General features: G+C 45.2%; 1 protein-coding gene across 2 annotated transcripts in view; it reads left to right on the top strand.

Moving 5' to 3' along the window:
* Nucleotides 1-25,599, top strand: part of PIK3CB (phosphatidylinositol-4,5-bisphosphate 3-kinase catalytic subunit beta) — a 213,856-nt gene that overhangs the window by 41,138 nt on the left and 147,119 nt on the right. Inside the window, exon 1 of one of the 2 annotated variants that reach the window (XM_026650134.2) lies at nucleotides 2,002-2,128. The exons of the other annotated variant lie outside the window; for it this stretch is intronic. The gene's annotated coding sequence lies outside the window, so the exon portion shown is untranslated. Of the gene's footprint in view, nucleotides 1-2,001; nucleotides 2,129-25,599 lie in introns of those variants that run through there. 2 annotated transcript variants of the gene reach the window in all.

The following is a 25,599-nucleotide window of genomic DNA, read 5'->3' as shown; positions in this document are numbered from 1 at the left end:
TGCTTTTATTGAAGTCAATAGGAATTTTGGCATTGACCTCAGTGGGAGCAGGAGCCTACGCTCACTGTGTGCAAAATTCATTTTGTCTGAGTTATAGGTACACAGGAACAGCATGTGTATTTCATAAGTTACAGGTACACAAAAACAACATTCAAATTTCCTTTTCTTTGATTGTCTTTTAAAGACAGTTTGCCTATTTTTAACTCCTTTCAGTGGCATTTATTAGTTTCCACATAATTTTCTGTAACAGTTACATTAAAAGATCCATGCTAAATCCTCATTTTTAGAATCAGCTGCTGCAGGGAAAGAAGCTCCTGTAATAAAACCTCCCCTGCTATTTTCCAACAGCCATTTCAAAGTGCTCTTCTTTTAAGAACCTTTCCCAGCTGCGTGTGAACAAAGAAGATGACCCCTTTTAAAACATGGCCCTAATTTGTAAGAATCCTCACTGTAAAGATGCATAAATAATATATTATGTAACTTGCAGTTTTCCAAAGACACCCTCAGGGAGGATACTAACTTAAGATGAGTTGTACAGTAGTAGCAATAACAGAATTTATTTATAATGTGATGTTTTGCTACAATGAATAAGTAATGGATGCAGTCTCACTACATCAAAAAAACTGTTAGCACACAAAACAGTAATACTATTCTACAATCAAGGCTGCTCTTAAGTAGAACCACCCATAGCAGCTGCTCTATTTTTGGTCTCGGGGAGACTTGCCACCAATATGTAACCAGGACTGTAGGACCCTGTGTTTCTATGGGCCTCTGCCACCTCTGCTGCCCACAGGGCCTTGCTGCTTCTAGGTTCACTTTTGAATAACCAAGATTTGGGGATGAGGGAAGGCAGGGACACTGCAAGTCAGAGGGCACCTGAGTACAGTTCCTCTTGTGGAAGAGAACTGGGGGCAACTCTGTAAGTTACTTCATTGAGGACCCTACAAAACCTAGGGCCAACTTCACACATAGTATGATAAAAATAAGGAATAGTAAGATCTTTTTACCCTGTTGTTTCCTGCTCAGGAAACAATTACAGTGTTGTGGCCAGGGCAGGTGTCAGAGAATGGCTGTAAGACTATTACTCAAAGTTGGACTTGGCACTTATTCAGCTATTTCCAGGAACACTGTTAAAATGAAAACAAACTCATAAGTTTTCCATCACACAGCAAGTGAGCAGCAGAACTCCAACCCCAGTCCATTCTTTCATGGGTGCATTGCCAAGTCGTAGGCTGGGGCATCAGGGAAGGACTGCTGTAACTCCTGGGTAGCTGCCACTCGGTACCCAGTTTGGGGCATCCCTTGCCCTTCACCTGCAGTGTACTCACAGTCTAGCACAGCCTGATCCTGGTACAAGTCTTCACATTGGGGTGCCTAAGTGAGGCTGGCCCCTTGTGCACCTGGGCACTCATGCCCCTGCCCTAATGCTGGGGTTTGCTGACAGGCGTGGCAGGCTGAAGCAGGATGAGCGCATTATGGATCATTGCCATCTCCCCATATTTTCCAGCGATGCAGGTGCCCACACGCTGGGTATCAGTCATAATGGAGCCGTCCAGATGCTGAAAGATGAGCTCAGCAGGTGCTGTAATAGCCTCTCGCCCCTCCCTGCCCCCTGTAGCCCAGGGGCTACCTTCCCTGCCTAGGCTCCTTCGCCCAGCCCGTTCCCAGCGCACCCTGCCCGGGCCCCTCCGTTCGTCCTCACAGGCCCATCCATGGTGCAAGCCACCCTGCCCGGGCTCCTCCCGAGCCGCTTCCCTTCCCCCACTTTGCGTTGCACTTCAGAGGCAATCCCCGCTCCCAGTCTGAGACCTCCCCTCCCGGGCCTGATCCCCCCTCCGCACCTCTAACCTGCGCTGTCAGCAGGAGCGAGCGGGAAGCCAACCGAGGCCGATGTTGAAAGCCGCAATCGGATTGGCTGGGTTGGTGGGGGGCGGAGTTAGGGGGAAGCTGTTGCCTAGGTAACCGCCCTCCCTCTCACCTCAGCTCTAGGGCGTCCGCGCGCGCGCGCATCCCGAGGCCTCGCGGTTCCATGTGAGTTACCGGTAACGGGCCACTCAGTTGCTGCCGCGCTGGCTGGGAGGCGGCGGCTCAGGGGCAGCAGCTGCTGCTGCCGCCTCTGTCTGGGCAGGTGAGTGACTGCGTGAGGCGGGCGGAAGGGACCTTGTGCGTGTCCGTGTGAGAGCGGGAACTGCGTGTGAGTGCAACGTCTCCTTTTCCCCCCCGGGACCGCGCTTGGGCTGCGGCTGGGGATGCCCGCCCAGAGGGAAGTTGCAGCCGCGGCGCGGCGTGTGGCCGGTTCCTACCCGAGCTGGGGCTTTGCCGAGGGCCGGGGCGCGGAGCTAGGGCGGGTTGAACGAGAGAAGTGGCTGCTGCAGTGTCTCGCTGCGGCACAGAGACAAACAAGGGAGAGTGGGGCGAGACCCCCCCCCCTCCGGGGGAGAGATCACAAGTGACTCTACCAACTGAAGCCTCCTTCCTCTCTTCCCTCCCCCCCAGGTTTGGCAGATCTGGGGCTGGTTTTCAATCCCTTCTCCAGCAGAGCAGTGGCTGTTCCCTTCCCAGTTTGCGCAGTGGTGGCAGCGAGTGTACCGGGGACGGGGAGAGGAAAAGGGTATTTTTCAGCTTCTTCAAAGAAAATTGCAACACTGGAGTTGCTCAACAAAAACGATAGTCAGATCTCTTCCCTCTTCCTGGCACTGGTGAAGTTTAGTCACATGTTGGTCTTTATCAGTTGGGCTGAGAGGAGATGGTGCATAGGACTAAACCTTCAGATGGCTTTGAATTACTCATTAAAATAGGTGGGAGTAGTTTGATCTGTGAGAGAGGGGGGGAAGATAAGATTACTTAAACGTTAACATGATTTGAAAGGTCTTTTGTAGTGTGTCGATCTGTTTAAAACCTCAAGAGTATCATTTAATTTTAAAGTTCAAAAATGAGTCTCTGTTCTTTGTTGTAAAAACACAGAAAATGTAAAAACACAGAAAATGGTTGAGTATCCTTTGAGACTGCACGGGAAACAAACAAGTGGCATTTAAACATCCCAAACTCTTTTAAGATTACTGAGGATGTTACTATGGCCTGGTCTACACACACTGTGTCACTGAAAAATTTACACCCCTGAGAGATGAAATTAAGGGGATCCAAGTCCCAGTGAAGAGTCTTGTAGATTGATGGAAAAGTTATTCCCTTTTGGGGTGTGTATTTACTGCAGTGATGGGGGGAAAAACTCTTCTATCACTGTGGCAACATCTACACTACAGCAGCATAGCTACAGCCCTGCAGCTGTGCTGCTGTCACATTTGTAGTGTAGACCTACCCTTAAAAATGACAGGGGGAAATAGTGCTGTTCCTTCAAAACTGAAACCTTGTAGGCAACTTCAGCTGTATGACGGCTATTTAAAAGTGACCTTTGATGCTTTGTTATTATTTATTAGTAGAGCCTAATATCTCCTATGCTTTAAAAAAATTATTTGATGTAGCTTCTGCATATTCCTACTTCCTCCCTCTAGTGCTCCTGAACTTCAGGAACCTTCAAGAAAAACAGTCCTTGTTGGGACCATTTGAGTGACCTGCCCTCCACAGCACCAGATGTTCAGAGCCAAATTTATAAGTGGTCGTGCAGTCTCCAACTGCTGCAGTGCTTTCTGTTTTATGGCCTTTTGTAGGCATAGGGGTCTTTATTTCATGCCCAGAGAATTTTTTTTCCAACCAAGAATCTCTTGTTAACTTATTATGGCTTCCCTCTGGGCAGGCATATGGCTTTATAGGGTGTGGGGAAGCATAGTTTTAGGAAGTTGGTAGGTAGTAGTTTCTGTGGCATTTAGATGCTTGGACTGTCTCCAGCTTGACAGAAAGGGGGAAGGGAGAAAACAGCTCATGCAGGTGAAAAAAGACTGGGTGAAGGGATCCTGACCTGAAGATTTTGGTCAGTGATACTGTTGGAAGCATGTGGTGAGAAACTTTGCTTTGAATCTAATATAATTTAAGCTAGGCAGTGGAAAGCATTTTTATCCTTATTTTCTTGCAGCCATTTCTGACTTTTATGCCTCATTGGTTGTATTCACTTAAAGTCTGTCTCTTTGTAGTTAATAAACTTGTTTTTATCTAATCCAGTATGTTTAAGTTAGTGTCTGGGTAACTTTATTTAAGGTAACAAGCTAGTGTATGTTATTCCTTTAAAGGAATAATAGACTTAATACATTTAACTGTCCAGGAGGGGGCTGGGCAGTACATAACATACATTTCTGGGAGGACTGGGAGTCACCCTGCATAAGTAACCAAGGCTGGCAAAAGCCAGAATGTAACCCAAGTGTTGCTGGCACATTGCAGTTACACAGACACACTCAGGATGTAGCTTGCATGCTGGAAAGTTGTTTGTGAGCTGCTCAGGAGGAAGCTACTTCAGCAAGGCATTGTAAGGCATCCCAGGTTGCAGGGCAAGGGTGATAAAGCATCCCACTGGTCTGGACTGCACCCCGGGTATCACACACAGTACCTGCTGTATCTGAAGGGGAACCTATTCTCAGTAAAGTTGTTTGGCATGCTGTGCCTTTATGGCATGTTGGCACCAGGCATTCCTCTTGACCAGGGGTTCTCAAACTGGGGGTTGGGACAGCCCAGGGGGTCTTAGGTTATTACATAGGGGGTCGCACGCTGTCATCCTCCATCCCAAAGCCCGCTTTGCCTCCAGCATTTATAATGGTGTTAAATATGTTAAAAAGTGTTTTTAATTTATAAGGGGGGGGGTCGCACTCAGAGGCTTACTATGTGAAAGGGGTCACCAGTACAGAAGTTTGAGAACTACTGCTCTTGACTAACCCTGCATTCCAGACCTTTGGTTCTATCCTCAAGTTGGGATCCTGTTTTGGTGCAAGGATGGAGGAGACTGAACAGCCTCAAAAATCCTTTAAATGGGGAGGTAGAAGCCCTTGGTGCCAGGATCAATGTTGTTATCTAGCTCTAACTCACCTGAGCACTTAGGGTATGGTTCTAGGGTTGCTCTAGTACGTGGTTCCCAAACTTGTTCCGTGCTTGTGCAGGGAAAGCCCCTGGCGGGCCGGGCCGGTTTGTTTACCTGCCACGTCGGCAGGTTCGGCCAATCGCGGTTCCCAGTGGCCGCAGTTCGCTGCTCCAGGCCAATGGGAGCCGCGATTGGCCGAACCTGTAGACGTGGCAGGTAAACAAACCGGCCCGGCCCACCAGGGGCTTTCCCTGCACAAGCAGCGGAGCAAGTTTGGGAACCACTGCTCTAGTACCAAAGAAGCTGGCTTCATTGCCAAAGTTAATCAGTGCTGGGAAGTCTTCGTTCTCAGGGACTTTGGTGTTTTCAGCTGACCAGTGTTGTTTCCCTTTGAATAATGGGCTCTCTGAGTCCTTGGCTAACGGGGCTTTTGTTGGTGCTGAGCTCCCCTTACCTCCAGGGTTTCACTAGGGCCCAGTGTTTAGGGATCCTTTGCATCTGCCTAAGGATAAAAAGAAGTTGAGCTTAGAGGGGGCCAGGGGTCCCAGTGCCATCACAGAGGTTGAAGAAACGTTATTATAGATTCAAGGAGCACATGAGCAGAGGTTTCTGATTCAGTTTCCTCGGTTCTGAGGGCATCTCTGGTTCCTTTTCAATATTTCCAGTTTAGGACTTAATTGAGATTCCCCCTTCTGGGGTTGTTGCTGGATCCTCAGTGCCAGAATGCTTCCATCTTCCGCATGGTGCCATCCTAGGATGGAAGAGTCTATTCGAGATCTTTCTAGTCTGGAGGACATACTAGAGCCTTCTGATACAGAACCTCTGTTCTGAGTACTTCCTGGATTGCCTTTGCTGTCATCCATGTTGGGCTTGGAGGTTCACCTATGTAGCTCCCAGCATAAAGATACTTTGACTTTCAGGAGTCCACTTTCTCCCTTGGTCTCCACTAGGAGTTGCTTCTCTAGAGCCTTTCATGTCCCTTGGTAACTTGATGCAGGCTTGGAGAATCTTAGAGCTTACTCCACCAGAACATTATTGATAACCTGCCTCTGTACACTTCCTTCACAGAAATATTCAGAACTGCTATTTGAAGTTTTCTTCACACATTTACATAGCACTGCTTTCTCAATCTGGCATTTGGATCCTAACCTTGGGAGGGCAATTCTTCAGTGCTTGAACTGTTCGGGCCAGGTCAGGTCTACACTAGGAGTGCTATACTGGTATATTGTACTGGCAAAGTACTCCTGGTGTGGATCTATCTTATACCTGCTAAACGGTGCTTTTGCTAATATAGTTTATTCCAGCCCCCCTGAGCAAAATAAATTATGCCAGCAAAAGCGAAATTTTGCTGGTGTAACTGCATCTGCATGAGGGACTCTTGCCAGCATAGTTATATGTCAATCAGGGATCACACTTCTTCACATCCCTGACTGACATGGGTCTGCAAAAGAGTGTAGGGTAGACCTAGCCTCAGCCTTCTATCCCAGGGTTTGTACCACTAGTTAGACTCCCACAAGTGGAAAAGTTTAAAAATCATGTTTAGGGTCCTACCAAATTCATGGCCATGAAAAATGCATCATGGTCCGTGAAATCTGGTTTTCCCCCATGAAATCGGATCTTTTGTATGCTTTTACCCTATACTATATAGATTTCGTGGGGGAGACCAGTGTTTCTCAAATTGGGGGTCATGACCCAAAAACTAGTTGCAGAGGGGTCACAAGGGGGTGTCTCTGTGTTGCCACCCTTACTTCTGCGCTGCCTTAAGAGCTGGGCGCCTGGAAAGCGGCAGCTGTTGGCCGGGTGCCCAGCTCTGAAGGCCGCAACCCTGCCAGCAGCAGTGCAGAAGTAAGAGTGGCAATACCATACCATGCCATCCTTACTTCTCTGCTGCTGCTGGCGGCGGCTCTGCCTTCAGAGCTGGGCTCCTGTCCAGCAGCTGCCTCTCTCCAGCTGCCCAGCTCTGAAGGCAGTGCCACTGCCATCAGCAGCGTAGAAGTAAGGGCAGCAGTACCGCAACCCCACTTACACACGATAACCTTGTGAGCCCCTCCCTCTCCCCCAAACTTCTTTTGGGTCAAGACCTCTACAATTACAACACTGAAATTTCAGATTTAAATAGCTGAAATAATGAAATCTATGATTTTTAAAACTCTATGACAGTGAAATTGACCAAAATGGACCCTGAACTTGGTATGACCCTGGTCACGTTGAAGAAGAAAGGCAGCGTACTTACCAATAAATGTGGTTCTTTAAGAAGTTTACCTCTGCATATTCTTTCTGGAGTGCTACTCTCATAGGATTCTGGAGTTTAGCAGGATGATCTAAGGTGAGTGGGGACCATGTGGCCTTTTGTAACCTTGGCTCCAAAATTTTGTGTGGCACTTGTGAACTCATGGAAGCCAAGGTACCTTTTTTAGAAGGATTCTAAAGCTCAGTGGTGCTGAATAGTGCTTTTTACAAGTATGGCTATATAGAACACTCTTGAACTAAAATGACTCTTAAGTAAGTCTTATTTGTTTTACTTGTTTTTACCTAAGGTATGTCAAGTCTTGTCTTCCTGTTTGCTGTGGGATGACTTTTTGGGACCTTTTTCACCCCATAATTGAAGAGGTGGAAGTGTATGAATTCTTTAAAAACAGAGTTTCTCTCCCCAAATATTTGGAATGGCGAGCCGCGGCCACTGGGAGCTGCGGGTGGCTGTGCAAATGTAAACAAACTGTCTGGAGGCCCGCCAGCAGATTACCCTGACGGGCTGCAGGTTGCCCACCACAGATATAGACTGACTGACTAACTCTGGACTAACTGTTTGTGTAGACAAGCTCACAAGCTAGGTGATATTGTATGTTAGCGTTCAATTGTTCAGCTACAAAACTTGAGTTTACATCATAGTTGGAAATGAATGTGAGTTTAGTGGTTGAGTTGCAGTCACTAGTGACACAACTAATGTGTTCATGACAAAATTTAACACCAGCAGTGGATTTGTGCATCTCAGAAACAATTTTGTTGCTTTTTATAGAGGATGTGTTTGAGAATGGTTTTGTTCTTTTGTATGACTTTAACTCAAGTAAGAAAGGCACTAGTTCAGAAACTAAACAGTGATATAATTTGTAAGTAAAAGGTACAGATTATATTTATTAATAAAAGGAAGACAGTGTTTGTGGTAGCAGAGCATACCTGATAACAAATGTTTCTTGCATTTGTTTAAATGTATATTTGCAAAAAGTCTCTTTGTGTGTATATTCCAATGCAAAGAACAATTTTCCTGTTGTATGACAAAACTAAACATTACAGCACGACTTTATTTGGTAATGCATCTTTCATTTAAACTGTGTTCTAAAATGCTGTGTACAGCTAAATAATTACAGGGGAAAAACAGGTCAGTTAAGAGGGAAGTTATCAGCAAAGACTGGAAATGAAATAGAGTTAATGAGGCAGAAAGATACAGAAAAGTTTTTGTTTTCTTCCCCTACAGTTTTGACTGAACATTTTCTCCCCTGTGCTGATTGGCTGTTCCCCCCCCCCCCCCACCCTTTCCGTCCCAGCCTCCTTCACCCCCCCCCCCCCACCCCCCCCTGTCCCCCCCATCCCCCCCCCTTTTAGTTTACCCCTTTCCATTTTAACCCCCCCCCCCGCCCCAAAACCCAAACAAACTGTGGAACTTGCATGATGTTTGCTGTTACTACATTGTTTACTCTGCTTGTGTATTCTACCACTTTCCCCTACCCTTTGTTTGTCCTGTCTGTTTAGACAGTATGCTCTTGGGGGCAGGAACCACAATGCCTAGCATGGTGGGGCCCAATTCTTGCTTGCTCCCTAGGCAGTACCATAATAAACTTGATTAATAATAGTTCTGTATTACAGACTCTAAAGAAGAGCAGATGAGGAGGCTTTTGAGAGGGTCAGGGAGGAAACTAGTATCAGGAGTAGAGACAGATGAGGTTCCATGAAGTAGGCTGTAGATAATCCTTAGAGGACTTTAAAGAACAATGAGGGCAATTTGGAACTAAATCCTGAAATGAATGGGATTCAGTGGAATTGCTGGAAGATAGGAATGATATTATGTCTGAGTGAAGCTTCAATCAGCAGCTTGCTGCTTATGTAGTATGCTGCAGAGGATGGGTGAGCTGGGCCAGGGGTTAGTCATAGGCTACATCGACACAGAAAAAAAAAAAAAAAAAAAAAAAAACCCTGCGGCAGCAAGTCTCAGAGCCTGAGTCAACTGCTTGGGCTTGCCCTGAGGGGCTAAAAATAGCAGTGTAGAAGCTGGTCTCAGGTTGGAGACCAGTTCTGAAACCTAGTGGGGAGGATATCAGAGTCTGTTGACCCAGGTTCTGAGACTTGCTGCCAGGGGTGTGTGGTTGTTGGTGGTTTTTCATTGTTGGTGGTTTTTTGTCCTTATTTGTTTGTTGTGTAGATGTATCTATTAAGAAGGAAGTAAATATAACAAGATGGTAAGAAATAAAGGTTGAGATGGGGATTTCAGCAGAGGTGGAGTCAAACCAATGGCACACAAGGAAATATTGGAGAGGTGGTTTTAGAGGCGAAGTTGTTTGAATCACTTCTGTCTTAGAGAGGAACTACCGGTTTATTTAGTCAAAAAAGCCAAGAGTGGATAGGGAAGCTTTGTCATGGAAGCCAAAACTTTAAGAAAACTTGCAGTAAACTTGTGTGCCTCAACTTTTGGATGCTTGAGGCATCTTGTTTCTGATTTTCAGATAAGCTGAGGACCCACAGCTTGAGTTGATTAAAGTGTAAAATTGGCTGTGTAGGTTTTGAAAGTCCCCCCCCCCCAATTGGTAACCATTGGAATACAGTGGTAATTCAGGCAAATGGTAGGGATAACACGTTCAACAAGAAAAGGGGTAGATAGTTTGGCTCCAGTGTTGGAACATAGCCAAGGGTTCCAAAGAGGAAGAGTGCAGGGGAAGACTACCGTCTGAAAAAGAGTAGATAGGAAGCATCCAGAGATTCTTGGATATGTTTATAGAGCTGATCTAGGAGTATGAAGTAGTCTGTTTCAAAGAGTTTCAACAAACAGTACTAAAAAGAGATGAGGCTTACTTGTGGAGGTTTGAAATGTCTTTGCTGCAGTCTTATTGGACTTCACTTTGTGGGATTTAAGTAAATAACTTGAAGGAAGTGGTGTGTGTGTGCGCGTGTATGTGAGGGGCGGGGAAGATAAGTAATGTGAGAGGATGAAGTATGATTCTCTTGGGCTGTGATCATCTGGAGTTCTGCACTGGTAGTACAATACATTACTATAAACATTTTCTTTTTGTAATGACTGAGGGTGTGGAGCGGGGGGAAAGGAGTTAAGAGAAGAGGGGCTATTTTATGTTTTATTTGCACATGAAGAAAGGGCTTATGACTCTAAACTGTTTATAGTGGGGTGGTTAGTGTTCATTGTGTTCACATAAAGTAGTAAATTCCATGAATTCCTAACCCTTTGAGTTAGGGAGATGAATGGTCTGAGAGTTTTGAGAAGATTTTCAACTGGCAGCTGAAGCATAAATCTTTTGCCTAACACACACACAAGCAAAAAGTTTTACCTGCCAACATTAGTAATTAAAATAGGAAAAATTTGATTTATCAACCTGTTGAGAGTTGGTCAGAAAGCTTCTTTGAATTCAGTGCATAAAAGAAATAACCTCTTGACTACTTTTTGATGATCTCCCGCTTTTTAATAAAACTTCTGAAAATACTCCCTTATTAAAACAACTATAATCTGTGTATTCCTACACAACTGTTTTTATCCTAATAATAATCCTTTGAATTCCTATAGTTCCCACAATTCATGGATCATAAAATACTTCAGATACTCAATGATTAAGCTTTGCCCTGGGAGGTAAGTGGTCATACCCATTTTATAGATTGAGAAAATGAGGTATTGAGAGGTTTATTTGATTTATGTAATGTCAACTAACTGTTATGATTCTCAGTCCAATGGGTTCAACAGAAGCAATGCTGCCTCCCAGGCACTATTGAAGCATTAATGTTTTTTTTTAAATTTAAATAATTTTTATGCTGGCCATAGTATAATCATGTGTTTTATGCAAAGTAGGTGATAGACACAATAATGAAAACGTGTTAGTTTAGATCTAGTTTCAGCAAAGCACTTAAGCATGTGAGTAGTCCCATTGACCTCAAGAAAAGCACAAGCTTAAGTTCTTTACTGAATTGGGGCTTTAATGCTTAAATTAAGGAAGAAAATGCTTTTAAATTTAACTCTTAACCAAATTTTTGATTGAATTAAATATATCTGGATGGTCAAGTCATGGAACTCTATCAGATCATAGCTTTCATAGTTAATTATTTATGTAATGGTCTTTGTTTTTCTGTTGTCCATTAACTTTGTAATTGCCACAGTACATTACATGTTATTTATTTATATTGTACCCATGAGCCAAAGTGCTGGGGAAGGATAACAGTAGGATATAATATTAAAAGAAAAAAAGTCAACAGTAAAAACTAATAAATCAGCAAGTGGTTCTTAGTGAGAACAAGCTATTGGGTTTACACGAACAGGAAGAGAAATCAAATAATTCAAAGTTATATTAAGCAGAAAATAGTGAGACTTTTGTACTTGTCCTAAGAAAAAAGCGGAAAAGGTGCAGGCTAGAGAAGATAAAAGAGAAAAAACAAAATATTTGTTAATTAATGGAACAAACAGGAAAGTAAATGAAGGATTAATTCAGCTGCTAAAGTTAAATGTTGCAATGAGAATTTTAAAGCAAGTAAGTATCACTGTACCTGCTTTACAGCAATAATTACCCATTTGCCTAATTTACTGTCTGATTCTACAAAGGATTAAGGAGGAGTCCCATTGGTTATAAATTTCTGCACAATTGTATTGGTCCGGCCACGCAGATTCCTTTGCAGAGTTGGTGCCTTACTATGTACCTGACCTATGGCTTGGTCCTTAGGTTTGCTGAGTATCTGGACTTCTCATTGGCTTCAACAAAAGTTTCAGGTGCTCTTCATCTTTTGGAATTAGTTCTATAAAATGTGTGCTCCCAGGGCTTTTCCCACAGCAAACTGGGATTCTTGATCGCTTCATATTCTATCTTCTTCCATTTCCTCAAAATAATGTTGTTTGTGATATGATGCAAGCCTTCATCTCTTCTCATTTTATAATAACAGATTTATATTTAAGATGCTTATTAAGATTTTCCAAGCCCTTTTAGATGACTTGAAACTCTCCTCTACTTCTAGGGTTTCAAAATTAATTTTATTGGGTGGGAAAGTTTGTGATAAGACACTGAGTTGGGACTCAGAATATCTGGATTCAATTCTCAGCTGTGCCACAGACCTCTTGTATGATCCTGGGAAAGTAATTTCATTTCTCTGTGGCTTAGTTTACCATCTGAAATAATGGGGATAATAGTACTTTTAGTCTAATTATATCTTAAAGTAGTCCAGGAGCTTTGTCTTATGTGTATGTATAATGCCTAGCACAACAGGGTCTGAATTAGGACCGCAAGGTGCTACTATACTACAAATATTATTATTAATAATAATATATTAAATTATTTAACTATGAAAACTTTCAGTTGCAGCAGCTGATATATCAGACATGAATAGCTGGTAAGTATTTGTATGCACTACAATATTAGATTAGGAATATTGTTTCTCATCCTCATTTGAAATGGGAACTGTAAATTCTCAATTTAATGCATTTTTATATGGCACTTTTAAAAACACATCTGGTAAAATATGTGATAGCTGGAATGTTTTTGCTTTGACTGGGAGCTTTTACTGAGGAGATGTCCTTGTAGGGAATGAAAATCTACTCTTTTATGAAGCACTACAAAAATTAGCCATAAAAAGGAAGAGAGAAAATCGTTTACCATTGCATTTAAAATGTTTGGATTTTTTAATGTTAGTGTATTAAATGGGATGTCTTTTTAGTGTAAATAGTTAATTGGGAATACAAATATAAATGATTAACCCTTTCTATTTAGAACTATTTTCCATGAGTTTATCTTCCCATTTTACATAACGGTTAGGTAAATTTTGTGAGAGGTTAGGGACATTACTGTCTTAGCGTATGTCTACACTACGAAATTAGGTCGAATTTATAGAAGCCGTTTTTATAGAAATCGGTTTTATAAAGTCGATTGTGTGTGTCCCCACATAAAATGCTCTAAGTGCATTAAGTCGGCGGACCGCATCAACAGTACCGAGGCTAGCGTCGACTTCCGGAGCTTTGCACTGTGGGTAGCTATCCCACAGTTCCCGCAGTCTCCGCCGCCCATTGGAATTCTGGGTTGAGATCCCAATGCCTGATCATGCAAAAACAGTGTCGCGGAGGGTTCTGGGTACATGTCGTCAGGCCCCTCCCCCTCCGTCCGAGCAACGGCAGACAATCAATTCGCGCCTTTTTACCTGGGTTACCTGTGCAGACAACATACCACGGCAAGCATGGAGCCCGCTTAGCTCAGCTCACCATCACCATATGTCATCTGGGTGTCGGCAGACATGGTACTGCATTGCTACACAGCAGCAGCTAATTGCCTTTTGGCAGTAGACGGTGCAGTATGACTGGTAGCCGTCATCGGCTATCTGGGTACTGGCAGACGTGGGGCTGCATTGCTATACAGCAGCAGCTCCTTGCCTTTTGGTAGTGGATGGTGTATTACGATTGATATCCATCATCACCATATTCCTCAGTGAGTTCGGTCAGAGGCACCTGGGCAGACATGTTTTGTCTCTTGGAGACTCAGTCCTTCCGGCAGTCCTATTGAACCGTCTTGACGATGATGGCTAGCAGTCGTAATACAGCATTTTCTGCCAAGCACCCAGAAGATGCCGATGGCTATCAGTCATGCTGCACCGTCTGCTGCCAGATTAAGATGTAAAAAATAGATGAACCAGTTTTGTTCTGTATTCATTTGCTTCCCCCTCCCTCCGTGAAATCAACGGCCTGCTAAACCCAGGGTTTTGAGTTCAATCTTTGGGGGGGCCGTTCTGTGAGACAGTTGTTTGTGTTTCTCCCTGATGCACAGCCACCTTTGTTGATTTTAATTCCCTGTAAGCCATGTCGTCACTCGCCCCATCCTCCCTCCCTCCCTCCGTCAGACAATAGTTTGGCTCCTTTTTTCAGCCCAGACGCCATAGCACTGGGATCATGGAGCCCGCTCAGATCACCGCGGCAATTATGAGCACTATGAACACCACATGCATTGTCCTGGAGTATATGCAGAGCCAGAACATGCCAAAGCAAAACCAGGCGAGGAGGCGATTGCAGCGCGGCGACGAGAGTGATGAGGGAATTGACATGGACATAGACCTCTCACAAAGTACAGGCCCCAGCAGTGTGCAAATCATGGTGTTACTGGGGCAGGTTCATGGCGTCGAACGCCGATTCTGGGCCCGGGAAACAAGCACAGACTGGTGGGACCGCATCGTGTTGCAGGTGTGGGACGATTCCCAGTGACTGCGAAACTTTCGCATGCGTAAGGGCACTTTCATGGAACTTTGTGACTTGCTTTCCTCTGCCCTGAAGCGCCAGAATACCAGGATGAGAGCAGCCCTCACAGTTGAGAAGTGAGTGGCGATAGCCCTGTGGAAGCTTGCAACGCCAGACAGCTACCGGTCAGTCGGGAATCAATTTGGAGTGGGCAAATCTACTGTGGGGGCTGCTGTGATGCAAGTAGCCAACGCAATCAAAGACCTGCTGATATCAAGGGTAGTGACTCTGGGAAACGTGCAGGTCATAGTGGATGGCTTTGCTGCAATGGGATTCCCAAACTGTGGTGGGGCGATAGACGGAACCCATATCCCTATCTTGCCACCGAGTACATAAACTGCAAGGGGTACTTTTCAATGCTGCTGCAAGCCCTGGTGGATCACAAGGGACATTTCACTAACATCAACGTGGGATGGCCGGGAAAGGTACATGATGCTCGCGTCTTCGGGAACTCTGGTCTGTTTCAAAAGCTGGAGGAAGGGACTTTCTTCCCAGACCAGAAAATAACTGCTGGGGATGTTGAAATGCCTATCGTTATCCTTGGGGACCCAGCCTACACCTTAATGCCATGGCTCATGAAGCCGTACACAGGCAGCCTGGACAGTAGTCAGGACCTGTTCAGCTATAGGCTGAGCAAGTGCAGAATGGTGGTGGAATGTGCATTTGGACGTTTAAAAGCGCGCTGGCGCAGTTTACTGACTCGGATAGACCTCAGCGAAGCCAATATTCCAATTGTTATTGCTGCTTGCTGTGCGCTCCACAATATCTGTGAGAGTAAGGGGGAGACATTTATGGCGGGGTGGGAGGTTGAGGCAAATCGCCTGGCCACTGATTACACGCAGCCAGACACCAGGGCGGTTAGAAGAGTACAGCAGGGCATGGTGCGCATCAGAGAAGCTTTGAAAATGAGTTTTGTGACTGGCCAGGCTACGGTGTGAAACTTCTGTTTGTTTCTCCTTGATGAAGCCTCCGCCGGACCCCCCCACCCCCCCGGTTCACTCTACTTCCCTGTAAACTAACCACCCTCCCCTCCCCCCTTCGAGCACTGCTTGCAGAGGCAATAAAGTCATTGTTACTTCACATTCATGCTTTCTTTATTAATTCATCACACAACTAGGGGGATAACTGCCAAGGTAGCCCGGGAGGGGTGGGTGAGGAGAGAAGGAAAAGGACACACTGCAGTTTAAAACTTTAACACTTTAACACTTATTGAAGGCCAGCCTTCTGATGCTTGGGCAGTCATCTGGAGTGGAGTGACTGGGTGGCCGGAGGTCCCCCCACCATGTTCTTGGGCGTCTGGGTGAGGAGGCTATGGAACTTGAGGAGGAGGGCTGTTGGTTACACAGGGGCTGTAGCGGTGGTCTCTGCTCCTGCTGCCTTTCCTGCAGTTCAACCATACGCTGGAGCATATCAGTTTGATGCTCCAGCAGCCAGAGCATCGACTCTTGCCTTCTGTCAGCAAGCTGACGCCACCTATCCTCTTCAGCCCGCCACTTGCTCTCTTCAGCCCGCGATTCAGCCCGCCACCTCTCCTCTCGTTCATATTGTGCTTTTTTGCACTCTGACATTGACTGCCTCCAGGCATTCTGCTGTGCTCTGTCAGCGTGGGAGGACATCTGGAGCTCTGAGAACATATCATCCCGAGTCCGCCATTTTCTCCTTCTAATCTTCACTAGCCTCTGTGAAGGAGAAACATTTGCAGCTGGTGGAGGAGAAGGGAGAGGTGGTTAAAAAAGACACATTTTAGAGAACAATGGGTACACTCTTTCACGTTAAATTTTGCTGTTCACATTACACAGCACATGTGCTTTCGTTACAAGGTCGCATTTTTCCTCTTATATTGAGGGCCTGCCGGTTTGGTGTGAGAGATCACTCACGCAGTGCCAGGCAACAGATTTCGGCTTGCAGGCAGCCATGGTAAGCCACAGTCTTTTGGCTTTTTTAACCTTCTTAACATGTGGGAATGGTTTCAAACAGTAGCGCCCTCATTTCCCATACCAAGCACCCGTTGGGTTGGCCATTTAAAATGGGTTTGCAATGTAAAAGGAGGGGCTGCGGTTTCCGGGTTAACATGCAGCACAAACCCAACTACCACACACACACGCACCCAATTCTCTGGGATGATCACTTCACCCCTCCCCCCCACCGCGTGGCTAACAGCGGGGAACATTTATGTTCAGCCGTGCAGGAACGGGCACCTCTGAATGTCCCCTTAATAAAATCACCCCATTTCAACCAGGTGACCATGAATGATATCACTCTCCTGAGGATAACAAAGAGAGATAAGGAATGGATGTTGTCTGCATGCCAGCAAACACCGGGACCATACGCTGCCATGCTTTGTTATGCAATGATTCCAGACTACGTGCTACTGGCCTGGCGTGGTAAAGTGTCCTACCATGGCGGACGGGATAAGGCAGCCCTCCCCAGAAACCTTTTACAAAGGCTTTGGGAGTACATGAAGGAGAGCTTTCTGGAGATGTCCCTGGAGGATTTCCGCTCCATCCCCATACACGTTAACAGACTTTTCCAGTAGCTGTACTGGCCGCGATTGCCAGGGCAAATTAATCATTAATCATTAAACACGCTTGCTTTTAAACCATGTGTAATATTTACAAAGGTACACTCACCAGAGGTCCCTTGTGTGCCCTCAGGGTCTGGGAGCATGCCTTGGGTGAGTTCGGGGGTTACTGGTTCCAGGTCCAGGGTGATAAACATATCCTGGCTGTTGGGGAAACCGGTTTCTCCGCTTCCTTGCTGTGAGCTATCTTCATTGTCTTCATCATCATCATCTTCCTCGTACCCCGAACCCGCTTCCCTGTTGCGTGATTCTCCATTGATGGAGTCAAAGCACACGGTTGGGGTATTGGTGGCTGCACCCCCTAGCATGGCATGCAGCTCCACATAGAAGTGGCATGTTTGCGGCTCTGCCCCGGACCTTCCGTTTGCCTCTCTGGCTTTGTGGTAGGCTTTCCTTAGCTCCTTAATTTTCACGCGGCACTGCTGTGTGTCCCTGTTATGGCCTGTGTCCTTCATGGCCTTTGAGACTTTTTCTAATATTTTGCCATTTCGTTTACTGCTACGGAGTTCAGCTAGCACTGATTCGTCTCCCCATATGGCGAGCAGATCCCGCACCTCTCGTTCTGTCCATGCTGGAGCTCTTTTGCCATCCTGGGACTCCATCATGGTTACCTGTGCTGATGAGCTCTGCGTGGTCACCTGTGCTCTCCACGCTGGGCAAACAGGAAATGCAATTCAAAGGTTCGTGGGGCTTTTCCTGTCTACCTGGTCAGCGCATCTGAGTTGAGAGTGCTGTCCAGAGCGGTCACTGTGAAGCACTGTGGGATAGCTCCCGGAGGCCAATAATGTCCAATTCCGTCCACACTACCCCAAATCCGACCCGCAAAGGCCGATTTTAGCACTAATCCCCTCATCGGAGGTGGAGTAAAGAAACCGGTTTAAAGGGCCCTTTAAGTCGAAAAAAAGGGCTTCGTTGTGTGGACGTGTCCAGGCTTAATTCGATTTAACGCTGCTAAATTCGACCTAAACTCGTAGTGTAAACCAGGCCTTAGTCTCTCCACTAGAACTGATAGTATCAAATATTTTAACATATATGCTTTCTCAAGTGACTTGATTTTTTTGTCACATAAAGCAAATTAAAATGGAAGCAGATGTGTCCTAACTTTATTTCTACTTTGATTGGAGTGAACATTGGTTGTGATCAGTCATAAGATTGAAAGAGGTCTTTATTTCAATGTGCCTTTGGTTTCCCACCATCTGCTTGATCATTTGAAATACCACTTTTAGTGTTTAAAACTGCTCTTTGGGGACTGAAATGCTTGGGGGCATGGAACAGAACACGGTCTCTCAAATCTCTAGGTGACCAGTTCAAATCAACCCCAACCGGATAATGACCACAAGTCAGGGCCACTTATTAACTGTGAAAATGAAAAATAGGTGCTGGTCTCAAATCAGTTTGTAGTAGGTATGTATCTAATATCAGAATTCACACCTTTTTGTCAGGTCAGCAGAGTGGTCAAAGATTGAACGGCAAGGAGATGGAACTACCTGTGGAGGGCCAAGTCAGAACTGAGGTTCACTGGTCAGGAAATTTAGTGGTCTTAAGCTTAGTTGTTTTAACAAAGCAGAGCTCAGATTTTCTGGGTAATCTGCTGCAAGTTGACTTTAAAATAATCTAGTGTCCCTAAATGAAGAAAGGACAGAAAACCTATTATTTCTTTTTTCCTTTGCAGATCATCTTTTAAAACACAGACTTTGGTTGCAACTTCTCAGAGCACAGCCTTGCAGAGTAAACTAATAGTATTCTGTATTCATATGACTTTGTAGACTTCCTGGAAAGATTAGCGGTATGTGGGTATTTAGACTCTTATTTAGGAAGGAATCTTCAGACCAGGCTGCATTTATGGAACACTTTCTATCCAAATTACTGGATTTCAGTAAAGGGATCTATTTAGTAGGGAGAAGTTACTAGATTACTACTTTTGGGATGCACAGTGCCAAAGGAAATAATAGTGGCACTATTATTGTTTCATTTCTGGTATGTTGAACTCAGACTAGGTTTTGGCAGCTGTCAGAAATAAAATATACTGTATATACTCGTTCATAAGCCGAATTTTTTTCGTAAAAAAGGGAAGCACCAGAGAAGGGTGTCAGCTTATGAACGGGTATAGAGAGGGAGAGGTGGGACATAGCCGCCCTCCTCCCCCAAACAGAGGGAGCAAGGAGAGGCAGCACAGCCAGCAGAGCCAGAAGGGAAGAGGCGGGGCTGGAATCTCTCCGCTTCTGGCCACGCTGCTCTCCCCCTAGCCTCCGAAGCAGCTGCAGCTCCGGGGGTGTCAGGCTGCAGCAGAGCTGCTCGGCCCCGCCCCCCCCAGAGCAGGCTGCGGCCGCGCCGCACGGTCTGGCCCACCAGAGCTACCGGTGTGGTGCTCTGCTTTCTCCTACGTTAATATCACGCGGCTGCGTGCGTGTGTTCCCTCTGTGTGCTGCCCCAGCTCTGCGCAGATAGCTGACCCAGCAGACCCGAAGAGAACCCCCAATGACCACAGAGTCTAGTAAGATGCAAAGTCACGTCGACCAGGTTTATTGCGACCTCGGACACAGTTGCAGTTCCCCGTAGATTACTTGGCATACTACGAGAAAGTGCCTCTTGGCAATGGACCCGGCTCAGTCAGTGGCGGGACTTTCCACTGCCCCCTCGGCCGGACAAAGACACCACCCCAGGGATACATTCTTATACACAGGTACAGACAAGTTACACGTCACTCCTGACTTATTGAGGTGCAGCCCCTCTATGCAGCAAGGTACAACCCTTCTACGTAGTAAGGTGACGCCTCTCACCTTGTACATGTTGGTTCAATCAAAACAACTCTATCCATCATTTTACCCTTTTGCCCCTGTCATTGGGATGGGTCGGCCTGTTCCATGTTATCTGTGGAATGTTCCTGTATAGTATGTCTTGTTACCATGTTTATACTTTAACTTTGCTAGGTGAATATATATTTATGCAACATCAGCCCTTTCCTTGCCAGCTTCTGTGAGCAGGGCCTGCCTCTGGCTTACAGCTTAACTTTGCTTTATGTTTATCTTGACCATTACTCTAGTTCAGGCCTCATACTGGGCCTTTATCAGGGCCTTCACTTACTACAGCAGGCTGCGGCCGCGCCGCCCGGTCTGGCCCGCCAGAGCAGGCTGCGGCCGCGCCGCCCGGTCTGCCGGCACAGCTCCAGCCAGGCCAGAGACGTCCTCCCCTGGCCCTCCCCAGATAAGGTAGGAAAGAATGGGATGGGGAGAGCGTGGGGGTCCCAGGCTAGTGGTGGGGTCATGTGGGAGGTGGTCACAGGGGTTACTCCCCTGACCCCCAACTTCTTCCCCCCAAAAAAATTTCCCCACCAGTTGCTGTCCCAGCCCGTCAGGGTAAGCAGCTGGCACGCCGGGACACTTTGTTTACTTAGGTTTACCTCCATGCCTGCGGATGCTTGAGGTAAACAAACCATCTCGGCCCGCCAGCGGCTTATCCTGATGACCCGGGAGCCAAAGTTTGCTGACCCCTGAATTATAGGGTCGGCTTATGAACGGGTCATAAAAATTTTCCATTTTTCCTTATCCATCTTGGGAGGAGGGGTCGACTTATAAATGAACTGGCTTATGATCGAGTATATACGGTAGTTAAGTTTTGATGGGAGCAGAATTTATATTTGACATTGGCCCTGTGACTTGCTGGTTAACCTTTAATGAATAACTGAAGTTCTGTGTTCCAGTTTAACAAATGTGCAAAATTGCTTTATACTTGCTACCGCTTAGTGGTGTTGAGTGTTAATGTTTGACATGTACAGTCTGTCATGAAAGGCCATATAATGTAAGACTGTTATTAATTGACGAATTATTGCAGAAGTGCACTTTATTGATCTCATGCCTCTTAGGTTATATAATGTCGGGAGGTCATTCTGAGATTTTTCTGTGTCTTTGAGTAGGTTTAAAAGCAAATATATAAAGAACAATTGGATGAATGGGGCCTTGTTGGTTTTTTGCTTTTGTTGAGCTATTCTGTTTCTCCTTTCCATGTTTGTAATCATTTTTATTATTTTTCAAAGGGAAACTCATTCAAATTTTTAGTTTCCTAATATTGGGATTTAGTGAAAAAATAGTGTCTTTTTAGGTTGATGGTGGAAATGATTCGTCTATAATTTTAACTCTGAGAAGGTTAAATATGCAATAGATTTCCAATCACATTCTGTTAACTGGTGCTCCTTTTGTTTAGCTAACTGTCACAGAATGTTGATAGCTTTGGGAAAGAGACTTGATATTGCTTTGTGTGTATGAGAAATGGTGAACAGTGTATAGGTAGTCTGTAGAGAAGGAGTCTGAGAAGCGTCCCTCTTCAGAGCCTGACCCTGACCATGAGAGAGCAGAAAGTTCCTCCACAAGGAGTGCCTCTTCAGCTGCCATGGCTCTGAAGCTGGTTTTGGGTGAGAAATGTAGATAGTTTTTCTCACCTGTGACCTCCTCAAAGCATTCAAAACCATCTGAGATTGATCAGCCACACTCTTCATCCCACAAAAAGGTGATAAAAAAGTTCTCCTTTGCCAAGTAGAGGTCTGGTCATAAGCATCAGTACTCATCAACACTGTATGAGGCAGGGCTGTGGACTCTGGTAGGACCATTGAAACCAGTGCCTTCTCCTTTATCAGGGAGATCTTTGACCGTGGCATCTTCAGATCTTGTACTAGTTCCAGCGGATGTATGCTTAATTCTGCTGTTGATGCTGTCGATGTTGCAAGCCATTCTTGTGGCAAATGACAATTCCCCCTGGGATGGTTCTTGGAGTATCCAGGACTGGGAGTTACCTTGTTAGCCTCTGCCTGCAGCGAGAGGGAGTCTTTCTAGTGGTAGCTGGATGTGAGTTTCTGCGCACCACCAGCCTTTCAGCTACTCAAGCACTCCTCTGTGGGCTGTGCCACCCTTACTTTGTCTTTCAGGTTGACAATACGTACATCCCAGTCATGAATTTCTTTGAGTCATTCCCCTGTGATATCCGGCTCCTGACATTGGTTAGTCACAGAAATTCCAGATCCTTTGCACTGAGAGGTGCAGCGTACCCCACTTTTGCCTTAAACCACCACTTCTGCAAACCACACAGCACTTGTGAGCATTTAAAACAAAAATCGATTTATTTAAGAAAGAATAAATATTTAACGAGAGAGTGGTGAAAACAAATGGTTGCAATACAAAATTTTAAAATGTGAACCTGGATCTACACTTATAGTTTTGTGTTCCATGGCGATAGCCATCTTGATGAGGCAGCATTTTTGGTTGCAGGCCTCCAGCATATCAGGGAACTGCAAAATACAATGGAAGACTTGCCATTTGAGGGCACTGAGCTTTTTTCTCAGAAGACGGATGATGCCATATGCACATTAAAAGATTCTTGGGCAGTTCAGACCACATGCTCAGTACAGACCTTACTACCACTTAAGTGCTCAGGGGGAGGATTAGCTCAGTGGTTTGAGCATTGGCCTGCTAAACTCAGGGTTGTGAGTTCAATTCTTGAGGGGGCCACTTAGGGATTTGGGGCAAAAATCAGTACTTGGTCCTGCTAGTGAAGGCAGGGGGCTGGACTTGATGACCTTTCAAGGTCCCTTCCAGTTCTATGAGATAGGTATATCTCCATATATAGGATGTTTCTAGATCAGAGATCTAAGCATCCTAGGTGTCACCCATCAGTGTCATCCACAGCAGGCCTTTCTCACTGGCTTCAAAACAATCATTTTTACATCACAGTCGAGGACAGCATATAGACTGTAAATCATCTCCAATTTTAGACATCCCCCCCCCTCCCCCACCCGCCATTTGGAGAATCTATCTTCCTTTTACGTTCCACAGATAGAAATTTTTTCAGGCAGGTGAGTTCTTAGCAGTGTGAGGGAGGGATATATTTTCCAATTAATGTCCCTCCCCTTCACCATCCCATCTCATAAGGCTATATTAATATACAGTGTACAGTCTCTCTTGGATCTGGGAGCAGTTGAGGAAGTTCCTTACCAACACAGAGCGAGAGGGGCTTCTCTTGCCTCTACTTCCTGCCTCTACACTAGCATCTGTTATCCCTTCCTTGGAGATGGGAGATTGATATGCTCTCAATCTGCAGGATGTATACTTTTAATGTGGCAATCTATCCTGGCCAGAGAGAGAAAGTATTTTCAATTCACGATAGGCAGTGTCTACTAATAGTACACAGTACTGCCTTTCAGACTATCCGCTGCCCCAAAGGTGTTCAACAAATATATGGCAATAATAGCAGCTCCTCTATGCCATTCAGGGATTCAGATACTTCCTTATTTGGACAATTGGCTAGTTCAGGAAAGATCAAGTTCCCACGTCCAAAACAACATCTTGCTCATCAGACATCTTTTTTTCTCGTCTTGGTCTAAAATTAAATATAGACAAATAGACATTATAACCAACACAAAGAATAAATATCATAGGGACAGATCTAGACTGTACAACCAGATTCCAGTCCATAGTCTCTCTGTCCAAAATCCTCCAATCACAACAATACTGATGTCCTTGGGTTTGTGTGCAGCTGTTAGGTCACATGGCCTTGTCCAAGTACATGAGTTAGCATACCAGACTTCACCACAGGTGTCATCTTCAGACCTGGATCCACATGGTATATTGTCCAAACAGGCATTTTGTGTACACGTTGATTTGTGTGCCTGCTCAACTGCTTCAGTCTCTGAATTGGTGGATGGACCCTCAAAATGTATGCAAGGGTATTCCCTTCCTGCCAGCAGAACCAGCTGTGACCCCGGTAATAGATGCCACCACCAAAGTTTGGGTAGCTGGGTCAGCTTCAGGCTTAAGCACTTCGGAGCAAAGCCTCCTGGGCCTTATATATAAATATATTGGATCTTCGAATGGTTCGGAGAGCTTTTGAGATGTTAGTTTCCACCATCAGAAACTGGGGGGGGGGGGGGGGGGGGGGGAGGTTTCAAGTGTTTATTGACAACACCACTGTTGTTTTATCTGAACAAACAGAGATGTGAGATCTAATCAGTTATGCCAAGAAATGATCCATATATGGAACTTGTGCATAAAGAACAATGTCTTGCTAAAGGGGCTGATGAATACTATTGCAGTTTTCTTCAGTAGGAACTTCCTAAACCATCTTGAGGAATCAGTACAGACATTCCGCATTGGATTTTTCAAGTAATAGACCTCTTCACAACCAACCTGAAGAGCAAATGCAGGAAATTCTGCTCCAGAGCAGGTTGCAGCCCAGATTCTTTGACCGATGCCTTCCTTCTCCCTTGGTCAAGTCTTCTGATGTATGCGTTTCCTCCTGTCCCTCTAATTCTGAGGGTGATCAGGAAGCTAAAGAGACAAAACAGTGTTAATCCTCAGAGCACGAGCCTGGCCAAAGCAGTACTGACCTTGTGTGTCATAACCAAGGAGATGTACTGCACCCTACCCTACAATCTCTTTACCTCACAGTGTGGATGATCTCTGAGGTTGAGCAATGGGGGAAGAGTGCTCACAGAATGTCCAAGCCATTTTGGTGTGCAGCAGGAAGGACAGAAACGGAGCCAATTATGCAGCAAAATGGAAATGGTTCTTAGCCTGGGCTGAGTCTCACAAGTTGTCACCATGCAATATGGAAACTAGGCATATAATAGACTCTCTGCTGCATTTGAAATTGTCTGGCCTCTCAGACAATTCAGTGAGGGTGCATTTAGTCTCCATCTCAGTGATATGTCTACCAGTAGATAGATTTTCTGTCTTTTTTGCATCCCTTGGTATCTAGTGTTTTTTGTTTTTTTGTTTTTTTAAGAGCATTGTTTATATGTATCTTCCTGTGTGTGATCCAGATCCTCACGGGCCCTGAATTTGGTTTTGTACTGTTCAATGGGTTTCCCATTGAACCTTTAGCAACAACTTACTTATCTTTGCTATCAAATGAAAACTGCATTTCTGGTAGCAGTTACTTCTGCGTGAAGCGTGTTGGAGCTCCAGGCACTGTTAGTTGTGACCCCCCATTTCATGACATTTCACAAAGACCAAGTTTCTCTTAGGTCATATCCTAAGTCTATGCCTAAGATTGTATCTCTATTTCACCTCAATCAGATCATTCATCTTCCAGTGTTTTTCCAGTGTTTTTTTGGAAACCTCATTCCAGCAAACCCAAGAGAAGCTTCTTTCTTTGCACATTTGGAGGGCTCTCTATCCTATCCGGACAACACAAAGTCTTCTCAGATCATCTGCTAGACTTTTTCTAGGCTTCGGTGAAAGGAGTAAAGAGCAACCGATTACAACCAGTGTATATCTCACTGGCTATCTTACTGTATCCAGCTCTGCTATAATCTAGCAAAGGTTTCTCCTCCGAGAGTAATAGCGCATTCCATTTGGTCAGACATCTTGAGTAACAGAGTGATGATGAACAGGAGTACTTGTGGCACCTTAGAGACTAACAAATTTATTAGAGCATAAGCTTTCGTGGGCTACAACCCACTTCTTCGGATGCATATAGAGTGAAACATATATTGAGGAGATATATCTATATATCTATCTATCTATCTAGATAGATAGATAGATATATAGATATATCAATATATGTTTCACTCTATATGCATCCGAAGAAGTGGGTTGTAGC

Source organism: Terrapene carolina, unplaced genomic scaffold, assembly GCF_002925995.2.
Source record: "Terrapene carolina triunguis isolate 2854851 unplaced genomic scaffold, T_m_triunguis-2.0 Scaffold88, whole genome shotgun sequence".
In the NCBI taxonomy this organism is placed as follows: Eukaryota; Metazoa; Chordata; order Testudines; family Emydidae; genus Terrapene; species Terrapene triunguis.
Note: the sequence above shows the minus strand (reverse complement) of the source record. Positions and strands in the feature narration are given on the sequence as shown.